The sequence below is a fragment of the Peromyscus californicus genome, unplaced genomic scaffold (genome assembly GCF_007827085.1).
Source record: "Peromyscus californicus insignis strain IS unplaced genomic scaffold, ASM782708v3 Scaffold_10__1_contigs__length_136768540, whole genome shotgun sequence".
NCBI lineage: Eukaryota > Metazoa > Chordata > Mammalia > Rodentia > Cricetidae > Peromyscus > Peromyscus californicus.
In genome coordinates, this window is record NW_026294391.1 from 99,682,856 (window position 1) to 99,703,472 (window position 20,617).

Genomic DNA, 20,617 nt, shown 5'->3' on the forward strand with positions numbered 1-20,617 from the left:
TACCTATTCATTTCCGAAGTGGCTGTAACTCTACCTTATTTGCCATTCACCTTTTCTTTTGCATAAAAAAGAAGCGGGGAGAAGGCAGGTATTTATTTAAGGAAGTCCTCCAGCCAATGTGTTCGACATCAACAGTGTTTTACTGAAATAGCACTTTGCTGTGCGCCAGAGGAAATTGTAGACAAGATGCTTACCATTAGAGAGAATGATGTGGTCTGAAACGGCAGCGGAACACAAATGTACACAGGCGAGTACAGATGTACAAACAAGTGCTGAGTAATCTGGTCCTTGGAAGGAGAGCCCAGCTTTGTGCCCTTTATCTAATTTTGCAAGATGTTTTACTGGTGATTAATATGGGTAGCTCTGAGAAGGAAGTTAACGAGTTGGAAAGCTTCTCTGACCAGGATTTGCACTTATTTTACTCTTCTACTTTTCAGAGTTAAAATAGCGTTTAAAATGATTTCACAAACTCTTTCCTGACATGTCTGGAACAAGAAGCAGTGAAATATATTCTCAGACTATAAGATCTTGAAAATTGGTAAAATGTGTATGTTAGTGTATGATTCTTGGAGTTGAACTCTCTTCAGTTCTTATGTTTACCCCGTGGAAGAAATACTTTGATAGAAATAAAGTTATCAGTACATTTTTAGAAGTTCTTTTAAAAGCCTGCTGTGTATTATATACAATATATACCCCAAAAGTTACAGCAACACAACCAGAAAGAATTGTATGTTGCTACATTACTAATGGGTGTGTTTCCAGGAAGCTGTCTGTCACTATTGTGAGATTTTAGGATCATAATGATATGCCTTGAGATAGCACTGAATCTCCTTGAAGTTCAGTATCTGATCCAAGTTTGGAACTCAGTATATCTGATCCAAGTTTGGAACTCAGTAGAACAGGGTAGAAAAAATGCGTTTAGATTTTCAAACATAGTGAATTCTCCTGAAATAAAGTCTGTGTGTGGTTTTCCTTTCAAAGTAATGAACTGTCAGTTCAGGCTAAATGAGAGAATAAATCACTTAGTAAGCATTTATGCAGGGGTTTTTTGTTTTTCTTTTTTATGTGGGGGGAATAATCAGTTTTTACTATGTTAGCAATTTAGAGCCATGTGGATATTGTTCTTCCTCGTTGAATAAAGTAAGTTTAGTCTAGAAAGGACAGTTATTTCAGAACCTCTGTTAACTGTTAAGTTCGATATCTAACACAGAAAGCATTCAAATGTGAATTCTTCTCTTCCTTTCTTGGCGTTAGACTGTTAGCTTTCTACAGTGCTTACTTTGGGAGGAAGTATACAAACTTATACTGTTTTACTTGTCTGAATCCAATGAGTCATTATGATAGAATTGATAGTCACTTCTTCCTCCTGGGATTATACAGCTTCTCAAGAACTTTATACTTTGATAGTAAGTGATAAGTTGGCTTCTTTTTAAAGTCCTTTGGGGACCCAGCTTCCTAAATTTAACTCTAGCTTACCCCAAAACTGAGCATGTTGAGAGCTCTATGGAAAAATGACAAGGTTTGTTTAGATTACATGTCCTCCCCTCCTACTGTATTAATGAGAGAATTGGAAAAAAAAAATAGACTTATCTGGAGAATTGGATCTGAAAACAGTTAGCAATATTGAGAGGGCAGAAAAGAGGTAGCTTTGTTTGTATTTTCCTCCATCCTCTGGGGCAGACTTGTTAAGGTACTATGAGCAGCTAACAGCTTTAAAACTCAGTGAGAAATCTTGATTTCTGAAAACAGGTGGCATCACTAGCTAGTTGCTCATAAGAAATGTCTTCTGTTCCTTGACGTGAACCAAAGTGGCACACCATACAAGCCCTAAGAGACTGAGTGAATTTGGCCACTTAAAGAAATGCTTCTTGATGTTTGTGTGTTTGGGAATACACAGAACATTTCATCAAATTGTGCTAAATTGAATAGACACTTGAGAAAAGCCTAATGGTTTGTTAATCAGCAGAATTCAAATACAGTCTGTTCCCTGATATTCTTCTTTCTTACATTTCTTATTTGTTAATCTGTACTTTGAAAGAAAATTTAATAAGCAGCCCACTTATTAGAGTTTGAGCCCAATGCAGTTATGTTTCCACAGTGGCAGATCATCTCTTACCCAATTTGTAACGTGTACCACATTTATAATGGTTTCTTTTGATTGGTACTTTCTCCATTTTTGCATATAAGATCTTAGAGAAGTTAAAGACATTATTCTAGGAGAAACAACTTTCAAGCAACAGAGCTGGCATTTGAAACCAGCTCATCAAACACTAGCCCAGTGTTTTTCTAATACATCATAGCTGTTCTGCACTATGTAGAGAAGGGATCTTCCCCCAGTTGATCCAAGAGTAAATGCTTTAGTACCAGCCTTCTACATTGAATTGATAAATGTATCTAAAGCCATCGCCTAAACCTTTCAGTTCTCTTGGCTGCAAATTCCCATTTTCTCTTTCTAGAATCTATATTTTTGTTTTATTATGTAGGACTTTTATAATGTCGTAGAATGCCCAGAAATGGCAGTTACTTACAAAATGTTATGAAAACTAAAGCCCAGAGAGAGAAAGTGGCTTACCCATGATGCCACAGTGAATTAATAACAGAACTACATCCCAGATCAGTTTCATAATATGGCATTCTTTCTCTTCTGCTGCTTAATACAGCAGGAAAGGAAGGAGGAACTGTGGTATAGTAAAGAGTCCAACACTGTGAGTCATCTTATTTCCTGAACTTTAAATTGAAATTACAGTTTGAGAACCCTTTGAAATTTAAATGCCTATCATTGTATTGAGATTCAGTAGTGTGTACTTTTATTGATAAACCTTTGTTCTTGGAGAAATCTGTATGTATCTCTCTCTCTCTCTCTCTCTCTCTCTCTCTCTCTCTCTCTCTCTCTCTCTTTCTCTCTCTTTCTCTCTCTGTCTCTGTCTCTCTCTCTGTCTCTCTCTCTGTCACACACACACACACACACACACACACACACACACACACGTTGTTGAGTTGTTTTGTTTTTGTTGTATTGTCAATCGAATCTAGGGTCTGATACATGCTAGATACACTCTACCATTGAGCTGTATTCCGGGGCTATTCATTTTGGTTTTTTTTTGGGTTTTAATGTATATCCTGCCAAGTTGCCCAGGCTGGCCTGGACTTTCTGTAGCCCAGGCAGGCCTTGAACATTCTGTCCTGCCTCAGCTTCCTGAGTAGCTGGACTTACTGGCCTGTTCCACCAGGCCTGGCTTACATATTCTTATAATGTTTTATTTGAACAAACATTGATGACTTTGATACATGGTTCCAAATCCATAGATTTGAAATTATTTACTGCATAAGTTATATATGAGTTGGATGCCTCTTCCGACTGTGAATTATACCTACATATTCTAAAGGCTGCAACAGAGAATATGTTATAAAAATAAATTAATATTTTCAACATTATTTTTTAGTGACAGCCAAAGTCCTAGACTTCCTAAGTCTCAAAGCTTTAGAAGAAGGATAGAATCATGCATTTTTAGAATAGGAATTAACTAGACATAATTTGACTCAGCCTTCCCATTTAACTGAAAATGAAACCTAGACCTAGAGAAGGAAGTTACACATCTTACTTCAAACTAAAATCCAGGTCTTTTGATTCCTTATCTATGTGATGCTGCCACATTTGAATGAAGAGAGAATAAGACCAGGTAGTTATGCTACAGATTTTTGACACATACCCTGTTAAGTCAGGCCACTGAGGGGGTCTAATTCTATTTAACATGACTTTTCATGCTTTATCTTTCAAAAGACATTGACTGTTATATGACTCTGATTATGGCTCACTAATTTCCTTTAAGTCAAAATGAAAACCAATGATTGAATAGCTTGTCTACGAACAATGATTATGTAGTTTTGTTTCATTTTTAGTGGTCTTGTTAGTGTTAACTGCAATATACCATGTTTAGGTTGGAGTAATGATAAATTATAAATTAAAACCAATGATTGAATAGCTTGTCTACGAACAATGATTATGTAGTTTTGTTTCATTTTTAGTGGTCTTGTCAGTGTTAACTGCAGTCTACCATGTTTAGGTTGGAGTAATGATAAATTATGGACTTAATCATGAGAACAGAGATTAAAGTATCTGGAAGACTTGTTAGGGGTACCTGAGCATAATAGCTCACTCACACGTATAATCCCAGCACTCAGGAGACAGCGTGGCAGGAAGATCATGTCAAGTTTGAGGCCAGCATGGTCTGCATAGTGAATGCCAGGAATGCGTAACAAGGCTCTGTCTCAAAAAAATAATAATAAAAATAAATTAAAAAGAGCAAAAGAGATGGCTCTCCATAAGAATACTTGCTATGCAAACAGGAGGACCTGAGTTTGAATACCAAGCACCCACATACAAGCCCTGCATGACTGCACCTGCCATAACCCTAGTATGGGGGGGGCAGAAACAGGTGGATTCCAGGAGCTTGTTGGCTGGCCAGCCTAGCCAAAATGGTGACCTTAGGATTCAGTGAGAGACCCTGTGTCAAAAAAAAAGTTAGAGAGCAGTAGAGGAAATCACCTGCTGCACTTTGGAAGTACACAAACCCATACACACATGCTCATATACCATAAATCTACACATAGAGAAAAAAACCAAAAGAATTATTAGATCCGAAAACATCCCCAAATTAAATGGCTTTCTTTACTTAAGCATAAGAAGCATTTCACCCTGAACTGAAAATTCATATTTGCTTTTGCATGGTTGTTGTTGGTGGTGGTGGTAGTGGTGCTGGTGCTGGTGGTGCTGCTGGTGCTGGTGCTGGTGCTGGTTGTGCTGGTGGTGCTGGTGGTGCTGGTGCTGGTGCTGGTGTTGGTGCTGGTGGTGTGTGTGTGTTGACAGTGTCTTATTATATAGCCTTGGTTGGCGTCAAACCCTTGATCCATCTCTCTCAGCATTCCCAGTCCTGGGATTGCAGGCCTGTTTCACTACATCCACCTCAGCACATGTTTTTATTTACAAAATATTAATGTGTTATAAGTTTAGGAAATAATCTTGTAAATGGCTGTTTGATCTAGGCATAATAATGTGCTTCTGATCTCAGCACTTGAGAGATGGTGGCATTGAGGATCAGGAGTTCGAATTCATCTTCAGTTGTATAGTAAGTTTCAGGCCAACCTTGACTACACAAGAATGTTGTCTTAAAACAACAACAAAAAATGGCTAGTTGTTCCAATTCAATCATAGATTATATTGATTGCTATTGGCTCTGTAGATTGATAGAAATATATTTATTAGTGAAGTTTTAACATACTCATAACATATTGAAGTGGGGAAAAACCTTTTACATATCAATTAGTAAATTTAGGTTCTAAATTTAGTGACCTCCAACTGTCAATTGGTGACTCATGGAGATAGGACAGTTGGTAGCAATATGACAATTTGGAGACTCAATTTGAATCTGTACAAATTCATGTAAGTTGAAAACTTTATTATCTTGTGATAACTTATTTCATAAAATAAGACATAGAACATGATTTTCTAAAAATGTTAAAAACCAGACGTGGTGTATTCCCGTAATATTAGTACTTGAGGAAATGGAGACAGGAGAATCATGAGTTCAAGATCAATTTAGGCTGTATACCAAGACCCTGTTTCAAAAATCCAAAACTAAAACAAATTAATATATTAAAAACAAGTAGTTATAGGATAAGTTCACTGGTGGTCTTTTTCCTTAATTTCCTTTTTTTTTAATTTTTACTTTTGTGTTGTTCTGCTTTTGAGACAGAGTCTTACAATGTAGCCACAACTGCCCTGGAACTCACCATGCAGACCAGGCTAACTTGACACATAGAAATCCTCTTGCCTCTGCCTCCCCAGTACTGAGATTAATTGTGCGTACCGCCATGCCCAGCCCCATTGGTAGTGTTTAAAAGAATATTGTGTGCATGTGTGTGAAAATGAGCATGCTCTTGTGGGTTCATGTGCTTATGGAAGCTAGTGATTAATGTCAGGTGTCTTCCTGAGTCACCCTTTACCTTATATTTTGAGGCAGAATTGTTCCCTGCAGCTCTATTATTGGGCAAGACTAGTTGCTCACAAAGCCCCAGTCGGTGATCTTGTTCCCCTACTGCTAGGATTATAGTTGCATATCACCATTCTTGTCTTTTTAAAAAGATTTATATATTTTATGTGTATAGATGTTTTTCCTATATTTATGAATATGTACTGCATGTGTGTCTGGTATCTATGGAGGGCAGATAAAGGCATCAGATTCCCTGGAACTGGAGTTTCCCAGTGGTTGTAAGCTGCCATGTGGGTGCTGGGAACTGAACAAGTCCTCTGCAAATACTCTTAACCACTGAGCCATTTCTCCAGCCCCCATGCCTGTCTTACAAAGGTTCTGGGGATCCGAACTCAGGTCTTCATGCTTACATGGTAAGCACTTTATAGACTGAGTCCTTCCCTCAGCCCCTCATTGGTAGTCTTATAGGAAAGAAAATAATTTCTGATTTGGTATATATACCTGGTGCAACAGTCAATATATTCTATTCAGTTCATTGTTATAACTTTAATAAAATCTGATAAGTTTACCAACTGAGGTAGTGTTTGTTCCCTCCTCATATTCCTGCTGCAATTTTGGTAGCTATTTTCTGGGAGTATAATGGAGATAATATTAGAAGGGATAGTAGTTTGAGATCATGGAAATTGTGGTGCTGGAGATGGAAGAGGTGAATGTCACCCTAAGCACCTAAAATAGGGACCAGATTATGAGCTACTTCTTGCGGCCTGGTAACTGAGATATGTATAATTCTTAAGGTCATTTTTTCCATAGGGGTACACATATGCAATGCAAATTAAGTAACTCTTTCTGTTAGAGATTAATACCTAGTTTAAGCATTGTTTAAAATAATAAAATTTGTGCCCATTTTATGATGCCCCACTGATATTTTACTTGAATTGATAACCTGTTTCTTTATTCTGTTCACAAACATCTAATTTATTATCCATGATCTTTCTTTCATCAGTTCTTTTACCTTTCTGCTTTGAGATATTTTTCAGCTAAACAGTCAAATCCTTAATTGGTTGCTTTCTTGGTCTTCAAAGTGGAATTCTGTCTATTATTTTATTTCCAGTTGAACCATCTTTATATTAGTCTGGTCCCATGATTCGAAATTGAAGGAAAAGCAACTAAAACATAATATGGACTTCATATCTTATAGCAACCTTAGTGTTTTTCCCCCAGTCAGTATACAAATTTATCTCAGTTACTATAGCAACCAGTCTATCAGTTATTCTTCTAGCTGTTTTGCCTTCTCTCAGATCCTGGGATTTGCCATATAATTAGGCTCTGCAAATGTGCTTCAGGTCTCAGCATTTTATTACTAGCTGCAGCTGTCTAGCAGTTTACAATTTGTCATTCCATCAGGGTTGGTTGCTCTCAAGTTCACTAAACCTTTTTGTCTCCAAACACGCAAATGTTTTAAACATACCAAACTAACAACAAAAACCCCATGTTCCTTACACTATTTTTCTGTTTCATTGTTAGCCATTGTCTTGAAGACTGAATGCACTGCATCACTACCATCCTTGTTTATCCCTTTGTATTATCAGTGAGAGTGAATTTCAAGCCCAAAGGTGACCATTCAGAAAATATATTTAACAGTAGCGTTTTGGATACATTATCATCACTAAATAACTGAAGCACCCTGAGTAAAAACACATGGGTTCACCAAATAAGTAATCTGGCTTTAAAAAAATGATTTTCATAAGCTGTAGGAAGAATGCTTAGCCTTCAGATTAATTTATTCTAATTTGAGAAAATGTTATCTTTCTTTTGCCACCTTTGAATAAGCAAAAAAGGAAGAAAAACTGAATAATTGTATGGTTCTTTAAATTTTTCCCATTCACTTAATAAATTTTGTCTTCTATAGATGTCACAATTTATGTAACTAAAATAGCTTTAATATATATGTTTATCCTGCTGAAATATAAGGAATATTTAGAAAATTCAAGCTGTTTCTGTTAATGCATGGTTTTGGTACTAATTTTTTTTCCTGGAGCTGGGGACCAAACCCAGGACCTTGAAATCCCCAACCCTGGTACTAATTGTTAATACTGCAAGGTGCAGTAATAATTTCTGAATGTGTACAGCTGTTCTCTAGAACCGAATGAATTCTAGGTTATCTGTCAATGACTGTACCAATATAGATGTCATCTCTATACATAATGACATAAACCACTTCTTTTTAAGATCAAAGGAAAACTTTTTAAAAAACTGATATAAGCTGGGCGTGGTGGTACACACCTTTAATCTCAGCACTTGGAAGGCAGAGGCAGGCAGATCTCTGTGAGTTTGAGGCCAGCCTAGTCTACAGAGTGAGTTCCAGGACAGGCAGGCCTGTACACAGAGAAACTCTGTCTTCAAAAACAAAAACAAAAACCTGCTATGTAAGTATATATATGTCTGCGGCTTAATATGATGTTTTGATGCATGTATATATTGTGTAGTGTTTCCATTTATTGTTTCTTTATGGTGAAAACATATGTGCAGTAATACACCAAAATTTCTTGCTTCTAACTAACATAGTACCCATTTATCAGTCTCACAACATTCTTCCTGTCTTATTTTTCTAACTTCTGGTAACCATGACTCTACTCCATCCATGAGATTTACTTACCTGGATTCTATATGAATGAGCTAGTGAAGTATTATCTTTTGTGTCTAATTTATTTAACTTAACAAAATGATATCCATTTCCACCAAAGCTGTCATAAATGACACACTTTAATAATTTGATATGACTGAATAGTATTCTCTTATGTATATGTACCATATTTCTAATAGACACTTGACTATTGTAAATAGTGCCATAGTAAACTTAGGAGTGCAGACACATCTTTTTGGTGAATTTATTTCATCTCCTTTGGATATATAATCAATAATAAGACTGCTCGATCATATAATAGTTCTCTTTTTAACTTTTAAAGAAATCACATGCTGTTTTTCAGTGATAGCTATACTAATTTACATTCCCATCACTTGCATGCAAGGATTCCCTTTCCTCCACAACCATACCAGCATTTATCAATAGAGTGAGGTGATACCTCATTGTTCTTCTGATTTGCATTTCCATGACAGTTAGTGCTATACAGTATATTTTCATTTACCAATTGGTCATTTGTATATATTCTTTTGACAAATTTCTATTTAGATCTAATGTCCATTCTTTATTGGATTACTTAGGATTTTATTTTGCTGTTAAATTATTTGAGTTCTTTTAAGATTCTGACCATTAACCTATTGTCAAATGTTATAGTTTTCATTTTTCCTATTCTATAAATTGTCTCTTTATTGTTTCCTTTGCTGTGCTGTAGCTTTTAAGTTTAAAAAAATCCTAGTTTTTTTTTTAAAGAAATACATTTGTCCACTGTGCTTCTGGATTCCTACCTAGAAAACTCATTGCTTGTGCCTCTGTACCTTAAAATGTTTTTCTTATTCTGTATTCTAGTAATGTCAGTTTCCAGTTTTATATTTAGGTCTTTAATCTGTTTTCAGTTGATTTTTGTAATTGGTAAGAGATACGGGTCTAATTCCATTCTTCTATATTTGAAAATGTGATTTCTCCAACTCTATTGTCTTTTCTCCAATTTGTGTTCTTGTTACTTTTGTTAGTGATAGTTGGGAATAGATATGTGAGGTTTTTTTCTAGGCTCCTGTTTTGTTCTATTTATGCCAATGCTGTGCTGTTTTAATGACAATAGCTTTGTAGTTTGTTTTGAAATGCAATTCTTCCTGCTTTTGTTGTTTATGCTCAAGACTCTTTTGGCTGTTTCAGGGTTTTGTATTTGTGTAAGTGCACATGCACAGTTACATAGGAACTTACTTTGTACTTATTCATTAAGTCAGTAGCCTAAGATGGCCTCAGTCTCAATGCAGTCCTCCTACCTCAGCATCTCAAGTGTTGGAATCACAGAAAGAAACCATCACAGTTGGTTCCATAGGAACTTCATAATGATTGTTTTTTTCCCTTATTCTGTGAAGAATGTCACTGATGTTTTAGTAAGGATTACATTGAGTATGTAGATCACTTTAGTATGGACATTTAAGCAGCATCAATTCATACAATTCGTGAACATAATAAATCTTCTGTTTCCTTAATCCACAGTATTTTATAATTTTTATTGTAGAGTTAGTTTGAAGTGTGTGTGTGTTTGTGTGTTTCTTGTTGAGATAGGTCCTCTTATAGCCCAGGTTTGATGCAGTGCATAGCTGAAAGTGACCTTGAACTTCTAGCTTCCTACCACTCTCTCAAGTGCTGGATTACAGACAAGCCACCATGCCCCTCTTACAGAGCTCTTTTAGCTCTGTATTTAAATTTAGTCCTGGGTGTTTTTTTTGTAGTCATTATAAATAGGATTGCTTTATTTCCTTTTCAAATAATTCACTCTTAATATCTAGCAACACAACTGATTGTTGTACATTGATTAATTATTTTTGAGACAAGATCTCACATAAGCCAGGCTGGTTTTGAATTCCATTGATGTAGTTGAGGATGATGACCACCTTTTGGTTCTCCTGCCTCCATTTCCCAAGTGCTGGGATTACAGGTGTATGCTACCATGCCCAGATAGTTTATTAGAATTTAACTTTTAATACATTGAATGCACTTTTCAAAAAGTATTTATCTTTCCAAGTTAGAAGATTGTTGTAGTACAACTTGTTAATTTATTCTTTTGGTTGTGAAATTACTAAGTACTCCTGATTTTTGTTTTTTATTTAAATCATGATTTGTGTGGTTTCATTTAAATACTTGTATATCCAAAACTGTTCTTTAATTCTAATAATGTTCTCAAAGAAAACTTTAACTTCACAAATAGACTTAGGCACAGAAAATTTTACTTTTGCCAAGGAGTCCCCTGATCCTTATATTTTTAAAAGAAAGGGGGCTTACTTTTTTTAAATCCTAGAGTTAAAGCATAATATTTGTGAAATTTTTTTTATTTTTTCTATGTCTCCCTGGCTAACCTTGAACTCACTATGTAGCCCCAAAGATAACCCTGAACACATGACCTTCCTACCTTTACCTTCTAAGTGCTGGGTAGGTGTATATCATCATTCTTGGCTTTATTTTTGAGGTTTTCTGATAGGGAACTAACATTCCCCCCCCCATTCCTTAAGCTCTTCTAGTACAAAACTCATTAAACCCTGAATATTCTTCTGAACTACAGATTAAACTTTCCAGAGAACCAATAGATGTGCTGTATTCAAAAACACATTGTTTAAAGCAGGCATTTGGTCATTAAGTAGGTTAATGAGGAGGATTGAGAGTATTCCTTCTTGAATTGCTAAGAGTAGTTGCAGATGAAACTTAATTTCATAGTCTTCTTTAAATTGGTCTCTGAAAGTCTTTAATAAAATTAGGAGACTGGAGGAATCACCTTTTTGTTTATCAACAGTACTGTGAACATTCTAGGCACCCTTTTAAAAGTTTCTATTTTAAAGATATGCTTATATATTCATGTCAAACTAAAATGACAGGTGATATCCACACCTCCTTGCCAACTTTCTCCTTCCTAGATTAGCCAATATCATTACTGTTTTAAGATTTACTAATGTAACTCCTTGTCCCTTCTAACTGAAAAAGGATAGTAATGAATGAAATGTAAAGGGTAAGGGACTTTGGGAAGAAGCAAGGGAAAATTTGGTTAAATTGGATATAATTATACACTGGTAAATGGGATTGGTTGATGTCTCAGCTGGGAGTTAGTTATTGGGTTAGTGAAAGATGGGCGAGCCGGTACTTTGATGAATAAGAGCAAATAGATTTGTCAATATTTTATAGTAGGTATTTGATCTTTATCAGATTGGTTTAAAGAGTTAAAGTAAATGACAGAGATTGGTCATTTTCTTGTTTTTTTTTTCCCTTTAGGTGAATTTTTCTATTTCCATTATGTCCCAGTCATAGCTCTTGACTGTTGACTTTTATTTTAACCTTCTCTCTCTCTCTCTCTCTCTCTCTCTCTCTCTCTCTCTCTCTCTCTCTCTCTCTCTCTCTCTCTCTCTCTCTCTCCTCTCTCTCGGTAGCATATAGAGATCTCCACAGTTGATATGTAGAAGAATGTTTAAGTGAGACTAGAATTGGTTTGTAAGCATGTTCTCTAATGTTCCACTTCTCTTTTACTTTTCGTAGCTCTGTCAAATGTCCACCCATTCAAGTCCACGTACACACACTAGTTTTCATAAGAGGAACCAGGTAAGGGAGAGGGCTGAGATGAGAACAGTGTTTTGCATTTACGGAATTTTTGTAACCCAAGAATATCTTCTACTCAGTAAATACTAAATGTTTATAGTGGAGTCTTAGATGTTGACAGTTATCCTGCACACATCAGTTCCTTGTTATCAACCTTGTTTTTCAGTGTGAATGTGTTCAAAATAAGAAAGAAATGATATGTAACTACATATTGTTACATACAAAGAGTGATAAATGAATGGCATAGTGTGTTGGCAATTCACTTTCAGAGTTCTTTTATGTACATAGTCACTCCTGACCATCTTGTAATTCTGTGAGATGGGAGAGTTTTTGTGAGGTGAGTAGGATGATTATTGACAGATCAGTATGATAAAGGACTTGTTGCATAGTCATCCAAGGGGTAGAACTTCACTAACCTGTGTCATTAGATGTAAAGTGTATAATGGAGAATTTAAAAGCCTAAGTTCAGACCAGCAGGATGGCCCAGCAGATAAAGATGCTTGCTGCCAATGCTGACACATGAGTTTGATCCCTGAATCCCCATGGTAGAAGGAGAAAACCAACTCTTGAAAGTTGTTTTCTGACCTCTACATGTGTGCTGTGACACACACACATAAATGTAAAAAATGAAAATTCTAGGTCTCTCTCTACTTTTTCTAAAGAATGAGCATTTTGCTGTTTTACATGTGATTTGTTAGAATAACAAAAGTAAGCCTACCATTTGCATATGTATGGTGTTAAAAACAAGATAAATGGCATTTTAATTTTCTTGATATGCATTATTCTAATTAATTATTGGCCAAGAATCTAAAAGTGACTTTGCTCTTGAAAAAGTTGGAATCCCAGACCCTGCTCACTGCCTTTTAAAGAATATAGTCTTTGTTTCCAGGGGAGATCTCACTTAGTCTGAGCCACCAACTCATCAGAGTCTCTCTATGCATATTTTTTTCTGTAATTGTTTTATAGATTGTTGTCAGTTGTTTAGTCAGGCACAGTCCTTTTATGATTCTTTTGTAATGCTGATTCATTTTTTGGCCACAAGCCACTAACTGGAAACACAGTATTTCTTTTTTTTTTCTCCTTTTCCCTTCAGATGTGTTTTCTAATAGTCACAATGAAATTTTTTGTTTGTTTGTTTTTCAAGATAGGGTTTCTCTGTGTAGTTTTGGTGCCTGTCCTAGATCTCGCTCTGTAGACCAGGAACTCACAGAGATCCACCTGGCTCTGCCTCCTGAGTGCTGGGATTAAAGGCGTGCACCACCGCTGCCCAGCTTCACAATGAATTTATGTGGTAGTCATTAACATTTTTCACCTAATCAATCCTCAGTTGACTGTTAAATAAATGGGAACATACATTTCTGACATCTAACTAGAAAAGGTACATGAACAGAAATTATTAAAGATACAAGTAAGATTGAATCATCTTCTTTATAATAAATAATAAAGGGCTTAAACTTGGCCTATGGAATATTTTATGTAGGTAAATGTTGGAGATAGTTTAAGCATTTTCTAGAATGTTAATTGCTAATAAATATTTCATAAATGAGTATAGGAATAGAAATTCAAACATATAGAACAGAAATTGAATTCATAAAAATACAATTGAATTCTTAGTGAAATAGTTTTTCTTATTAGTCATATTGAAAGAATATACATAGTGAAAAGCTACCAGCTGTACCATGATCTTGTTTCAGTGATTAATTTGCAACTTCCTTTCCTTATCAAGCCTTTTATTGCAGTATAACAGATTTTCTTTAGTTAAATAAACCAAAGAATTAGGTTTGATGATGTCTGTCCTATAGTCTCAACTATTCAGAGAGCAGGGGAATTGCAAGTTCAAGGCCTCTCAGAGCAAGAGAGGGAGATCAAGGCCACTCTGGGAAGCTTCCTGATACCTGGTCTTAAATATAAAAAGCAAGGAGAAGGTATTTGCCCAGCACATGAGAAACTCTAGGTTCAACCCTCAACATTTAAAAAAAAAAAGATTTGGTTTGTATTTTGTTTCTCTTCCTGTCTTTGGTGATGACTAATGGACTCAGAAGAAGAATCAACAGTCTGAAGAATAAGATCACTATCAATAGTTGTTTTTGTTTTACTATACATTTATTTGGTGAGGGGAGTGTCAGTGTGGGCATACACCATGGCACAGGTGCACAGGTCAGAGGGCAACTTTTGGAAGGCAGCTCTCTCCTCAGTCTCAGGTCATCCAACTTGGCAGCAAGAGCCTTTCCCCAGTGAGCCATCTCACTGGCCCCTAGAATAGTTTTTAAAAATAGGAGCTTGGGACAGGTGCTTTAGAGCCCTAATTTTTACTTAGAAGTTACTGGTACTTACTCATCAAGACTAGAACTCCATTGAATGCTTTATATGGTATAAAATCATATTAACTTGATAAAGCATCTGAAATATGGCTTGTTTACTTTTTAAAAAGGACATGGTGTGCTTATATTAGGTCTTGACTTCCCTAGGTAGGTGTACATTTATCACTCTCTATCTCAGATATATCAGAAATTACTTTAAACCATTAATAGATCTCATTTTTGTTCTAACCTACGTTGACAAACTGACATTGTGATAATGCCACATCATCTTAATGGTATTAATGTGCACGTTTGTTGAGTGATTGCAAATCTATACAAGAGCATAGTTAAGTTTAGAATTTTTAAGTAGGTGAAGGATAGTTGCTTATTTGTTTTTTATTATTTTTGCTGGTAAATATATGATTAAGTTATTTTAGGGATATTGCACAAAACTATGCTACTTAATTTTTTTTGGAAAATCAGGCTGTTTTAGCCAAGATATAGTTGTTTAATGATCTACTTTAAGCCTATAATTTATCTTATAGTGAACAGATGTGGTTTTCACAGTTCCCTTTGATTTCATTATATTTTATTAACAAACAATGTCACAAAACTTCCCTTCAAAAAACATTTAGGCCTTGTGTCAAATTGCCTCACCATCTATTTCTATTAATATCATTGATAAAATCCTATTAGTTATTTTTATATATACCCTGGTTCAAGGAATTCATAGTATTTAAAACTTTAAATGAAGGAAGAGATGGTATAATTAAATTATAATATCAAAAATAAAAATAAAAAATTTTAAATTACTAAAGAATAATAACACTAATGAATTACATCTTTAGGATTCAGTTAATATTTATTCATTATTGTAGCTATATTCTCAGATTTTTGTTACTTTTTTTTTTTGTTTTTTTTTTTTTCGAGACAGGGTTTCTCTGTGTAGCTTTGCGCCTTTCCTGGATCTCGCTCTGTAGACCAGGCTGGCCTCGAACTCACAGAGATCCGCCTGCCTCTGCCTCCTGAGTGCTGGGATTAAAGGCATGCGCCACCACCGCCCGGCTTTTGTTACTTTTTATCCAGGGTAATCTGAGTAATAATTAGTTTCTGCTACATAGTTAAAACATGACATTTCTGGGCCTGGGGAGATGGCTAATGGGTAACTGTGCATGCATGAGGACCTGAGTTTGAATCCCCAGCACCCATGTAAAAAGCCAGACATGGTTCTGCATGCCTGTAACCTCAGCGTTGGAGGGCAGAGATGGGTGGGTACAGAGAAATGACTGGTCAGCTAGCCTAGCTGACATAGTTCAGTGAGAGTTCCTGTCTCAAGGCAATAAGGAGGAAAGTGATAAAGGAAGACACCGGATGTTCTGTTCTGGCCTCTGCACACTTGGGTCCATGTACCACATACACATCACTCCACACACATGCTAAAAATGACCTCTCTTAGGAAAATTAAAGTGGATTATGATTTTATAGCACCTATTTTAGCCTACCATTCCTAAATTGTATGGGTTTTGTTGATAACCCTTTTAACAGTAGCAAAGTTAAAATAGGACCATGAGGCCATATGGGTATGGTCATGGTTTGCGTTTGTTTGCAGAGCAAGTAATTTTTTCTTAGATATTTCTTTAATTTTAGTACTATTAATAAGTTGGAGGTGTCTTTTGAATTCCCAGTTTCTATAAAGGATTTTCTTATTAGCATAGGATCAAGTAATACTTTCCACAAGAATATAACTAAGAATGAATATTATGTTTAATTCAGTACTTATATACAATATTGCAAATCAAAAATTTGAAATTTCACTTAGACAAAAATTTAAAAAGGAAAGCAAGACAGTATCTTGTTCTATAAATTTGAATGTTTTTTAAATTATTTCTTATTTTTGAGATTATAATATAACTGTATAATTCCCTCCTTCCCCTTTCTTCCCTTCAAACCCTCCCATATACCCCTCCTTCCTGTCTTTCAAATTAATATCTTCTTTTTTATTAGTTGTTGTCACTTGCATATATCTATTACACATACACACACACACACACACACACACACACACACACACACACACACGCACGCACACACACTCCTGAATATGACCTACTCGGTCTGTATAATGTTACATAATGTTACTTGTATGTATGTTTTCAGGGCTGTTTTTTTTTAATCTATTCAATTTGGGATTGGTTGTTTTATTTGTGCTTATTTATCCACTTAGTTCTAGCTTCTTCCTCTTTTTTCCTGCCTGGCCTCTTAGGCAAAAAATAAATCATCATATTAGTTTTCAGAGCACCAGAAGCTTTCCAAGTTCCTGTTTAGACTTTACATGTTAGTGTCAGTCTTTGTTTGCTATCACATTTTACTGTTTCAGCTTTCTGGGCTTTAGAAATCAAAACCCTTATTATAATGCCTGACAAAGGCCTTATCTCTACTCATGTCCTGTTCACCTCCAGGAACTGAGGGTCCCAGCACTTCCTTTATAGAAGCAAGTTGACTTTTGCTCTGCTTGTTTCAATTGCTTGTTACATTGCTTTACCTTGTCTTACTTTATATTTTCTGTATGGCAAAAGCAGAAGAGAATCAAGTCAAAATGAAGCTACAAGGTGGTTCCTGTTAAACAGCCCTTTGTAGTCACCTCCCTATAAGAAATGTTTCCCAAGCAACCAGCTTTATTCTAGCTGACTCACTCTAGACACTTTCCTTCTGTCTCATTGCCCCTTTTACCTCTTGAGGACTCTGTCGGGGATTTTGCAACCTGACTAGCTACTTAAGAACCAACCATCCTTTTTTTTTTTTTCCCTCAAGACTAAAATAGTCAGCTTTTTTTTTTAAACAAAAAGAAAATGCCAGGGTTGGGGATTTAGCTCAGTGGTAGAGAGCTTGCCTAGCAAGCGCAAGGCCCTGGGTTCAGTCCTCAGCTCCAGAAAAAAGGAAAAAAAAAAAAGATGAGAAAAAAAAAAGAAAGAAAATGCCTTGTTAGTTGATTTTTCACTGTGTAATCCTGTTAGGGTTTTGGTTTTTTTGAGGGGGGGTGGTGGAGTTGGTTTTCTTTTTATCTGATTTTTGCTTGTTTGGTTGTTGTTGTTATTGGTGGTGGTGGTGGTGGTGGTGGTGGTGGTGGTGGTGGTGGTGGTGGTAGTGGTGGTAGTGGTGGTAGTGGTGGTATTGGTTGATTGGTTGGTTTGCAATGCTGAGATTTGAGTCCAAGACTTTCCCTGGGGCTGGGCAGGTGCTCTACCACTAAGCTATATTCCCGGGTTTTGGCTAGTTGTTTTAATATATTTTCATAAGCGTAATGAGGAATTTAGAATTGGCAACATTAAGGATGAGATTGCTCTTGGATTTTGTTTTTGTACTGTAGGAGGTGGCCTTTGAGTTTCTTGTTTTTTAATTGAATGTGAAACAGGTGGCAAATGTAGGATTAGTCTGTTTACTGATTCCTCTTTGTTTGCCAAAGACTTAGAGATGGTTTGTTTTCAGATAACCTTCAGGTAAGAGGAAGAGAAATAACAACCGGCAAGGCAGAGTATCTGTGGCTAAAGGGTTGAGAAACTAAAAATAAGATGGCTTATAAGCTCTGGCTCTTTGAAACTATAAACATTTAATGTTAGTTATAAAAAGTAGTTTTTAGCTCTTGCCCATGATTTTAAGTCCTGATAAGGCACGAACAATAAAGATCTGATCTTAAAATTGGAAAAGATGATCCAATTAATTGTCTACAAGCAGAGGTGCATAATCCACACAGGCACATGCAGCCCAGTATAGCTATGAATGCAACTCAACACAAAAGTGTAAACTTGCTTAGAACATTATATGATTGTTTTTGTGACTTTTTATATAACTTGATTGTGTGGGTTTTGAGCTTGAACTTTATACACGATAGTACTGTGTCACAGTGCCACACAAAATAAATGTATGTATGCTCTCACAGCCCAATGGGACATGGGTTTGAAACGCCTCCTGTGGCCAAAGACAGTTTTGCTTCCAGTGTGGCTTAGGGAAGCCAAAAATTTGGACCCTCTTGACTCTCTAAAGGAACCCCTCACTGAAGCTCTGGGGGGGAAATGAGCTAAATTGCTGTTTTGATCATGTCAACAACTGCTTTCAAAATAAGGGTTTCCCAGTGTACTGGGAAAAGCAGCTTTGGGTTTGTAGTATATATGACTTAATATAGACTTGTATTGATTGCTATTCAAATCTAGGAGCTAAGTACTTCAAGCATGTGGGAGGATTATTAGTTGAAAGAATTGAGAAACAAAATCTGTCTTGTATTGCAGATGGCTCACCAGTTTGTGATTGATATAGAATAATGTGTCTGAAATGTTAATGATACTCTTTTTATAAAGCAAGAAGAGTCCCCCCAAAACAACTTTTTGTATGTGATAACTGATTCTCTTTTTTTAATGACAACATAGTATTAAGTGATACCTTCCTAGAAAATTGACTATTGATGTTTATTTGACCTACTGCATTACCCCATTTCGAATACATTGAATTAATCCCATTTTGGATATGTTAAATTAAGTCAGTTTCATATACATATCTGAGTAATAGTGGCTATAATTCAATTTACCTATCTAGACATTGTGTCAGTTTGTTATAGTAGCCATCTTGAGTTTTATAGGAATAGGAACAATCTAAGCAAACATAATGCAGCTGTTAATTTTCCTTCCTACTCTTCATTAAGCAGTTTTGCTTACTGTATGTAATACCATATAGATAATACATAGTATTGACATTTGGGCATATACACTGAATATACTCTGATAGAATTTTGACTAAACACATGTGCAGCATCCTTCATTGAGTGAATGCTACTAAATACTTACATGAATATTTATATAATGGTCTAGTCATTCAGTTCCTTCTTCTTTGTCTTTTCATTACACACCAGCATAATTACCACATAATTAACATGAGAAAGTAGAATTACTCTCGCTTAAATTCTAATTTCAGATAAATACATTAAAGTTTATTCATTGTTTGTTATTGGGAGTTAGCTGTGTGTTCCATTTGGATTATTTTTTTCACTTTCTAAATATGATAACCCTAGTTGAAGAAGAAACATCTCTGGATATAGGCAAGATTGTGAAATGTAGGTCTGACTAGAGAGTACAGTGAAAAGAGTGGCATTTAGTCTGACAAAATACTAAGGTTTTTAGTATAGTGCTGGATTTTGGTGTTGGTTTGTTGTTTTCTTTGTTTTTTAGTATCCATTACTTTTTTCCCTTTGGAAGTACATTAGTAGAAACAAAGCTCAAAAATAGTGAAACTTCATATATTGTTAGGGATACACATGTGTGAATGCTTGATGAAACTTTTGAGGGGGGGTTCAAGACAGGTTTTCTCTGTGTAGCCCTGGCTATCCTCACTCTGTAGATGAGGCTGGCCACAAACTCAGAGATCCGCCTGTCTCTACCTCCTAAGTGTTGGTATTAAAGGCGTGCGTCACCATGCCTGACATGACGAAACTGTTTTTAAAAATCAAATATCAGGGAATTTTACCCTGTTTGACCCGTATTGGGTAGGGAAACAAATAGAGCATACAATAATGATCCTGGCAGGGCTGCTACTCAAGTGTCCAGGTAAAATGGGGAGTTATAGGAGTTTATTCTGTATGTTAGACTTGAAAATTACATGCATATGTTGATTATCCCTTATTTAAAATTCATGAGAACCAAAGCATTTTAGATTTAGGAATTTTTAGGAGTTGTTTTCATTTTTAGAAGATATTTTCTTATTTATAATAAGATATCTTTGGAATGGGAACTGACTCAAAACACAAGATGCAATTATATGCCATATATGTCCTATGCACATACCTTGAAGGTAATTTTATGGGATTTTTTTATGTGCCTGCACAGTCACATGAAATTGGGTACAGAATTCTCCATTTGTGGTATCATTGTTGACACTGAAAATTTTTGAGTTTTGGAACATTTTGGATTTTCAGATTCAGGTGCTGAAGCTGCATATTCTAATATAGTCTTGTATATATCAAATAAAGAACAATAGCTTAAAGGTTTAACATGGACTTCAATGAGAAAGTTAGCCTGTCTAGAAAGGCTAACTTTGCATGTACTCTACAAACT

The 20,617-nt window shown here is 35.8% G+C and overlaps 1 protein-coding gene across 1 annotated transcript in view; it reads left to right on the forward strand.

The window, feature by feature from the left end:
- The window catches only part of Wdr44 (WD repeat domain 44), a 99,964-nt gene that overhangs the window by 925 nt on the left and 78,422 nt on the right, over window positions 1-20,617 (forward strand). The gene's annotated exons all lie outside the window — the stretch shown is intronic.